This window comes from Tamandua tetradactyla, chromosome 3 (genome assembly GCF_023851605.1).
Source record: "Tamandua tetradactyla isolate mTamTet1 chromosome 3, mTamTet1.pri, whole genome shotgun sequence".
In the NCBI taxonomy this organism is placed as follows: domain Eukaryota; kingdom Metazoa; phylum Chordata; class Mammalia; order Pilosa; family Myrmecophagidae; genus Tamandua; species Tamandua tetradactyla.
In genome coordinates, this window is record NC_135329.1 from 125,695,047 (window position 1) to 125,704,416 (window position 9,370).

Consider the following 9,370-nt stretch of genomic DNA (forward strand, 5'->3'; position numbering starts at 1 on the left):
GCAGGGAACATGTCTCCCTGAATTATGTTCCTGTCACATGCTTTCCATACCTGGATATATCCCAGCCAGAATGTGTTCAACCTACACTCTGGAACCTGACTGATCTCACCCTTACATTGCTAAACAGAAATTTTTAGAAATTTTTGTTGAGGATACTGAAAATATTCCATATAATTAGTAAAGAACCTGGCAGCTGATTTCACCCTATTAGAGCACTAATGTGCTAACCACCTGAGCCCAAATGACAAAAGTATGGCCTCTAGCTTCATTCTTGCTAAAGTACATTGTCATACAACCCTGAAACCAATATATCTATGGTTATTACACTGATGACTATTGGATTGATTTATGACTGTCTTAGTTTCCCAGCTGCTATGACAAATACTACCCAATGGGTTGACTTAGCAACAGGAATTTATTGGCTCATGGTTTCAGATGTTAGAAGATTTGCTTCCTCCTGATGTTGGTAGCCTCCTGGCTACCAGCAATTCTTGTGCTCCTTGGCTTTCCTGTCACTGTTAGGGTAACATCCTCTCCTTTCTAATCTTGGTTCCCATGACTTCAAGCTTCTGACACCTCCATGTGATTTTTGCTCACTATTTCTTAATTTCTTCTGTTCATATAGGACTCCAGCAAACCGTATTAAGACCCATCTTCCTCCAGTTGGGCCCTACCTTAACTAAAAATAGCATCTTCAAAAGATTCTATTTTCAGTGGGTTCAAGAGGAATGGGATTAAGAACATGTTTTTTTTCTTAGGATACCTAATTTAACCTGCCACAGTGTCTTAGTAAAGACCACTTTTTCACCAGTGACTGATTTCATTGACACTAAATTATGCAAATACTTTTAAAAGACCTCTCATATTTCAAAAGATTCATGCATGCAGTTTACTTTTCCTGACGTGTAAAAATGATAGTATTTTTACTATATTTAAAATAGTAGCACATCTTTCAAGGATAGTTCTATGCGTTTTGTTTCCTAAAATTTATAAATTTTGCATTTTCTCTCATCCCTGTGGGATTTTGGAAGTCATTTGATGATCAAGTAATACAAACTCTAAATAAGACATTCAGCCAGGCCATGTTTTTGCTTTTTTTTTTTTAAACTGTTATTCTTTAAACAGAGAGCAAAGTGTATATATCCCTATAAAATCAAATTATAATTAAAAAGAAAAATACAGGTTATATCTACTTACCACATGTCTATTCATTCATTAGTATGAATAATAGACTTCTCAATAGTAAATAGTAACTTAGTAAAGCTAAATTACTTAGGGGAGCTACTAGTATGCACTTGACAAGCAACACTGATTTGAATATATATCTAAAAGCAATACAACTACATTTTGTAAAATATTGGCTATCACTAACATTTTTTTGCCATTTATATTATCTATTCTTTGAATTAGTCCAAAGTCATGATGTCAAGTACTTCAGAAGAGCAAATTTTGCAAAAGGGCTATATGCACTATATTAGTTTGTTAAACTGCCAGAATGCACTATACCAGAAATGGAACAACTTTTTGAAAAGTTGTATTAGTCAAGGCTCTCTAGAGGAACAGAATCAGTAGGAAATATTTGTAGATTTAAAATTTATTAAAGTGTCTCATGTAACCATGGGAATGTAGAGTCCAAAATCTGTAGGGCAGGCTGTGAAGCTGACAACTCCAATGGAGGGTCTGGATGATTCCACAGGAGAGGTCGAAGCAGGAAGAGAGCTGGTCTCTTCCGAATCCTCCTTAAAAGGCTTCCAGTGATTAGATTAAGCAGAAGACACTCATTACAGAAGACACTCCCCTTGGCTGCCTACAAATAGAATCAGCTGTGGATGCAGCCAACGTGATCATGATTTAAGTTTATGAAATGTTCTCATAGCAACAGATAGGACAGCACTTACCCAACCAGACAAATGGACACCACAACCTGCAAAGTTGACACATGAACCTGACCATGATGTGCACATTCAATTAAGGTTTAGAAAATAGTTACTGTGGTAGACTGAATTATGTATCTCACCATAGAATGTTCTTAACCTTAATCCACCTTTTATGGTTGAGAACCCATTCTAAATAGAACCTCTCGAAGACATTATACTTAGTTAAGGTGTGGCCCAATTGAATGAAGGTGGGTCTTTATCCATATTACTGGAGACCTTATAAGGAAAAGAGCCTGGAAGCCAGAAGAAGTAGGACAAACTGGAAAAATCAGAAGGCAGGAATCATTGGAAGAGCTCCTGAAAGGAGAGGCGTGCCATGTGACCAAAGGCATAGATACAAGCCAAGGCACACCAAGGACTTCTAGCAGCTAGGATCAGGACACTACAAACTCCAAGAAAAAGCAAGGCTTGTGATTATTTTGGTTTTGGACTTCTTCCAGCTCCAAAACTGTAAGCCCATAAGTTCCCAATGTTTAAGCCAACCCAATGTATTGTATTTGTGACAGCACCCCAGGCAAAATAATACAGTAGTCAAGTAAGGGACTTGTATTTACAGATGCTTGAAACACTGAACTTCTTAATCTGAGTCTCAGAATTGGACACATCAGTAAGAAAAATCGGTAGTGTCAATTTATATTATCTTACTTAAGAATTTCTTTCCCTGAGAATTTTTTAATGCTATCTCCAAGATCCATTTTCCTTGTGCTTGCATATAATTCAAAGAAATAGGTGGGTAAATTATTATCAGACTTACTGCACAAGTAAAGCACCCTTTGAAATTCTATTGAATTTTAAGGACAAAAACCCTGAATTTTATTTTTTCTTGGAATTTAATAGGAAAAATAAGGGGAATTCTTTATTATGATGTTAAGCTGATGGCAGGTAACAGACCAGAATAAATGGAATTTTTTGCTCTTTGAAGCAACTGAGGAACAGTAGAGTCAGTATCTTCTCTCTTTTTCATGCTCTATAATCGAAGTTAGAATCACTCACCTGCCCTGAAGTCCTGCAAGGTGGAAAGACACATTGCTCTCCTGACACTCATCACCACTAAACCCCTATTCTCATCTCGTTTATTACTTTTAAAGTTCCATTGGCCCCTTTATTTCTTTGTGAATAGATTATTATAGTTTTTCTTTCCATTTTGATTGCAAAAATTAGCTTTAAAGATTTGCTGAGATATTTTTATTGCTGTTGTTGGAAGCAAGGAAAAGTCAGATGTGTTAGTAGTCCCTGGATTGGCTCATACATACACAGTTAGTAAAATGCCATCAGCAAAATATAAAATTGTGCTTAAATATAATTTAACTTTGCATTACTTAATGGATTTATTATGCAAACAATGGAAAGGTTAACTAACAACATTTCAAATTTTTAACACATAATAGTAAAAACAAATAATTTGAAATGTTTAAGAAGCATAGATTTTGGTACGAAGTCTTATCCGCACATGAGTTTCAACAATTAGTCATTGTTTTTTGTTTATTTGTTTCTGAAAATGCACTGTAGCTATTTCTTTCTGTTTTATTTCACAAATCAGATGGTAACCTACCTTTAAAGAACTTGCTCAGTTTCCAACTGCTGCACTCTGCCTTTGCTACTGAACATTCCTGAGTGATCATAAATATGTTTAAATTATATTTTAGTGTATTGAAATTTTGTGACTAAAATGTCAAATCAGAAAGAGAAATGTGGTCCAATCAACTTCCCTTGTGCCTTCTCCTATAAAATACTCCCAAAATGAGAATTCTTAAATATTTGAGTCAGAATCCATAAAAGCTTAAGTAAGGAGACTGAGATTTTATCAATGCTGATTGACATTTTTCACATACTGAAGACAATCCCAAAGTTTCCAGAATTCCTCATGAAAAATAAATATACAGTGGTACCCTCAAAATAGTAACACAAGCACTTAACTAACTTTATTATCCCAAAAGATGATTGGCACCAGTTAGCAAAAAATGGTGACTGAGTATATAGGGAAAGGAGGAAGTTGTTTTGATTGACAACCTCCAGACTTGAAACATTTTGCTAGCATGCATTTGGTATTACAGTAACGTTGTGAAAGAAAAGAACTCACAGAACAGGAAACCAATATTTTAGGTTGAAGTTATACATTGATAGTCTTATTATATTGATTTAAAGATATTAATTAATTTGAAAAAGCAAATTTTAAAAATATATAAAAATCTATTTCGTTTACTACCAATTAATGGAAGACTGACCATTCAGTTTTCTCTATATTAATTATATAAATATTTCATATATATATATATATATATATATACACATATGTATGTATGTGAGTGTATAAGTTATCCCATAAGGACAAATAAAAGAAGAGAGGAGACAAAAGTGGGAGTGGGATTTAACATTTTATTTGGAAGAAACAGAAAAAAATGGAGGAGTGGTAAATGACTTTGTAGAGTGGCGGAAGTTACGAACTGAGTGCTTGAGTAATTATTGTTGATCCCTTTGTGAACATGTAGCTGGTAACCTCCCCCACTCTACAAAGTCATTTGTCACAGAACCCCCAAGATGCTAAGAGGAAAAAGAACACAGGACCCTAAAAGGCTGTGCTAACACATACCACCAAATACAGGGAATAATTTCAAAGTCTTTCATTAAGACTGTTATTTGCCTCCAATATCTGTTCACTGCCAGAGATGGATTTACCATAAAACTAATGAAATTAAAGCCATAGGACCCCTGAATTTAAAATGAGTTCATTTTAAATCCCTCAGAAAGATTATAACAACGTGTTCTGTTCACATTGTCTTTTGCTTATGCCAAAATAAAATCTTTTGTATACTTTTTCTTAAAGAGGCCTCATCACCTAGACTGTATACACTTCAGGGCCTATAAAAATTTGATGTGGGGTGGGCCGCGGTGGCTCAGCGGGCAAGAGTGCTTGCCTGCCATGCCGGAGGACCCCGGTTCGATTCCCGGCCCCAGCCCATGTAAAAAACAAACAAACAAACAAAATATAATAAAAATACGAAAATGTTTAAAGATGTTTTCCTTTCTTCCTTCCTTCTCTGTCTTTCTTTCCTTCCCTTCCTCCCTCTCTCTTTAAAAAAAAAAAAAAAAAAAAAAAATTTGATGTATCCTGTTCATCTTCTATACTAAAAGAAACTAGATTTTTAGCTTTTTAGTTCCCCCTAAAAAAAAGTACATTGTCTTTCAGTTAGTTCCAGTCAAGTTGTTGTATTTGGTTAATGAAAAGCAACAGAAATGTTTGTTGTACTTCTGAGAGGTCACCTCAAAATTGTTACACTCCTTCTTCCCCCTTCTCCATTATCACTTTTGCAATACAGTATGAATTTGGACTTCTACCAGATACTTTAGACCATGTGGAAAAGGCCCCAACCTTAGGTATCTTAGACTGGACTCTTCCCAAAGGCAGACCTGGAGAAAAGGGTTTCAGTGCAAGTGGTTTATTTGGGAGGCAATGTCAAGAAGCACAGTGAGGGAGGGGAGAAGTGAGAAAGGATAAGTAAGGGAAGAAAGCCAATAGAGAATTCTGAAATATCTGGGAAGAATGCCCCTGGAGACCCCTGGGAGGCTAGGAAAAAACGCCTCAACTCATTTCTTCATTCCAAGAAGTGAGCAAGTTGGAGTATTTATCCATCAACTCCTGTCTCTCGGTGGCACAGGCATCTGGTAGGTTCTACAAGAATTATCTGGACCTCCAGAATAGACCATGGGCTTAGGGAAGGATGCTGACAGGACCCTGGTTCCCTGACAATTTGTGAAGCTTCCAGACTTGTCCTGCACCTGCCTACCTTCAGATTAAATTCACATTAATGAGAAATACATTCACATATTATTTAAGAAGATGAAGCATATGTTTTAAATTCTAAATTATGGAATCCTCAAACTTCTCTCATTTCCTTTCCAGGAAACAGAAAGAAAAAGTCCATGTATTTTAGAGACACACACCAAAGGATAAAATGTTATGAAGGCAAGGATTTGCTCAAAAATAATTCAGTGAATATGGTATTTAGAAGGGCTGAGAGGTAGTGACAGAGAGACAGAGAGCTAGAGGTCACCTGCATAGAAATGAGAATAAAAATGGAATATAAATGGCATCAGGCTCCTGAAAAATAGCCCTATTGCTACTACTAGCTCAACCTGAAGAAATGCCTTCAAAATTGTGAAATATTTTTAAATATTTCTAACTCACAATTTTATATCTAGTTAACTTATCAGACAAGTATAAGGATAGAAATAAGATTTTTAAAAAAGCAAGGTGTTCTTTTTTTTCCTGGCAAGTCTGAGGAAACCTGCTTTTAAAAAGTGAGAAGTAAACAAAGTGGAAGATACTGGATTCAAAAAACAGAGGATCTAAAACACAGACAAGAAAAGGTACTTTCAAGATAGCTGCTATGTTTGGGGCCCAGGAATCAAACAGACCAGATTCCATGAGACAGCAGTTGAGAGAGTATTAGGCAGTAAAAATGTAACTGATAGATTAGACAGTATGTTTGAGCTGTTTTTATTACTAGTCATTTAATGTATCTTCTGGGATATTTTTTAAAAAAATAGAAATATATAGGAAATAAATGTAAAAAAAGAATGCCTTTGTTAACCCAATGAAAGTTTTAAAAGTCACACTAAAAAAGTTTAATTCTTCATTTATGAATGTACAACATTTACATAGCCATAAACATGTCAACACTGGCTTGATTGAACCCCAAACTGTGGTAGTTGTATTAGGAGAATAATCAAGTAAAAATGGAATAAAATGGTGGGCCTATCAAAAAGTAAAGTTTGTAGATTGTTTTAACAAGTGATAAGTCAAAAAATTAATTCTAAGTTAATTTTTCAGTAATATGGAAGGTTAGAAGGCTAGAAATAGGAGTTGAAAGAGTGGAGCTGGAAATAGAGAAGATGTGGAGCAAATCACTACTCTTTTTTTTTTTTAACATAAACCTTTAAGTACTATTTTATTTATTTATTTATTATTATTATTTTTTTTTTTACATGGGCAGGCACTGGAAACGAACCCGGGTCTCTGGCATGACAGGCAGCCACCATCGCACTGCCCTATTTGATTTATTTTAATAAAGTTGATAAAAAAAATTTAAAGTGATTTTATCAATGAATATATATCTGCATCTAAATATATCAATATGTGCATATGTGTCATAACATGTATAGGCACACATATACATATATGCCAAAAAGTGTATTTTCTGCTATTCATTTGCTGTTGTGGTTGTCTTTCTATCATTACCCTAAGAGACTGGCAGCTGCTCTTTGGATTTGCAGAAATGGGAGGTCATCTGGGTGCAGACCTCTTTTGTCCTGCCCTGGGTCATTTGAGTGGCCATTTTAGTTATGTAAATACGGGGCAAATAGAAACTCATTGTTTTGGGATTAGGGTATAACAAGACTTTTTTTCTTTTTCTTTTCTATGATTTAGCAAAAACCACTATGCAGAATTCTGGGACAGAGAATGAATTTATTTGCATAATGACCCTTGGGACCTTCTGGCCAAGATATCAAACAAGAAATCTCTGAAATTAAAATTTTGTTGATGACCGGGATAATCTAGTTAGGTGATTTACTCTCTATACAAGGAAGAAACCAAGAGTCTGTTGGTTTAAACTTCATCTAACCCAGTTTAGGTAATGCTGGAAGTTCTTCTAGTACACTTGCTCAAGGGTTGTGCTTTGGGGAAAAAAGGCTGAACTTAAAAAAAAATGTGTCAGGTGAAATAAACTGTATCCTTGGTGTTCAGTGTCAAAGAAAAAACTATACCAGACAATGTAAAACAGCAGGGATGACTATTCATAGCTACTATGGTAAGCAAGAGAGAACAGAACTCATCTTAGAAACAAAGGACAGCAAGCTTTTTAAGGGCTAAGGGTGGGTTGGAGGAAAAACCTTAGGAGGTAGTAAGGGAGGAGGGGGTTGTCATTGGGATGGACGAGTGATTTACTTAAGTATAATTAGGACCACTTTTTAAAAATGTTTGCCTTCTTAGTAATTGGTAATTAGGCCAGCTGGAGACTGGCAGGGCTGAAGGCAAGAAGGGGGCAGATAAGAAACAACCTAGTTAGGAGCCTTGTCCTCTGCCTGAATAGTTTTAAGTATTGATGCGAAAGGGAGATCAGGGGCCTGGAGCCACAAAGAAGCTTGTCTAAAGTTTAGGCAAGCTAACAGGAAGTTAAGGCAATCTTGGCCATTAATTTGGGGTCCCAATTTGGGGATGCAAGGACACACACTGGCAACGTTATGCCAGCAGCATTAACACACCACACATTGATCTGTGCAGGATGAGTCTCCAGAAGTTTCTTTTTGTGACTACAAGAAATAAGAGTAGTGGGGAACTAGGTAGGATCCTCCTCTATGTGCTTGGCAATCAGAAAAAGAATTGTTAACCTCTGTCATGAATAATCTGATAGTCTTTGCCCAGTTTGAGATGGTAGAAAGGTCTCAACAGACATGAGGACCGTATCAATAGGGCATGAAGGGCTAGAGGAATTAATTGGAAAAAAAAAAAGAGATATGTCTATACATGTAATCCAAACTTGCAGGGTAGACCCCATTATTTGTGTATATATATATATATATATATATACACATTCATACATCCCAACGCCTTTTACTTCAACTTGTCCTAAACCATTTTACCAACTCAGATGTGTAAATACACCGTGAATATTCTCATTCCAAGTCATAAACCTCTGAAATGTCTCCTTTAATACCACCAACCCTCCTCTTTATTATAATCACAGTAGTCAATCTTTGAGCCTCTTTCTAATCTCTATATCAGCAAATTTATTCCACTAAGAGTCAGATAATAAATATTTTATGCTTTGGAGGCTATAGGGTGTCTGTCATAACTACTCTATTCTGCCATTGTAGCATGAAAGCAGCCATAGATATTTGAAAACAAATGAATATAACTGTGTTGTAATAAAACTTCAATTACAGAGACAGGTATTAAGTTGAGATGGATTTGGCCCATAAACAGTAGTGTGTTGGGGCCCTGGCTTAAAATATTGCTAGAGAAAAATTTTGTTTCAAGCCTGGAAGGTACATAAATTACTTTTATCCACATTCCATTGGCCAGAAACCACTCACGTGGCCCCAATCTGATTGCAGGAGAGAATGGAAAATGAAAAATGGCCCTATGTGCTCAGAACAGGAATCTGGATTAAAGAGCATCTAGTTAGTATCTGCCCAAAACACTAAGTGTAATTGAAACCTCTCATCTCCTTGACAGTGTCATTCTTTCTAAAAAAAAATCTGGGGTACTTATATCTGTTTGGAATTTTTTATATTCACTGGTGTTTGCAAATGTTTGCTTATTCATTTAATAGCTTAAATCTACTTTCTCTCTAAAATACAAGCGTGAATCTAAAGCAAGTTTGACTTGAGTCTATGTAAATCTTACTTGACTTCACGTCAAGTAAGATGAA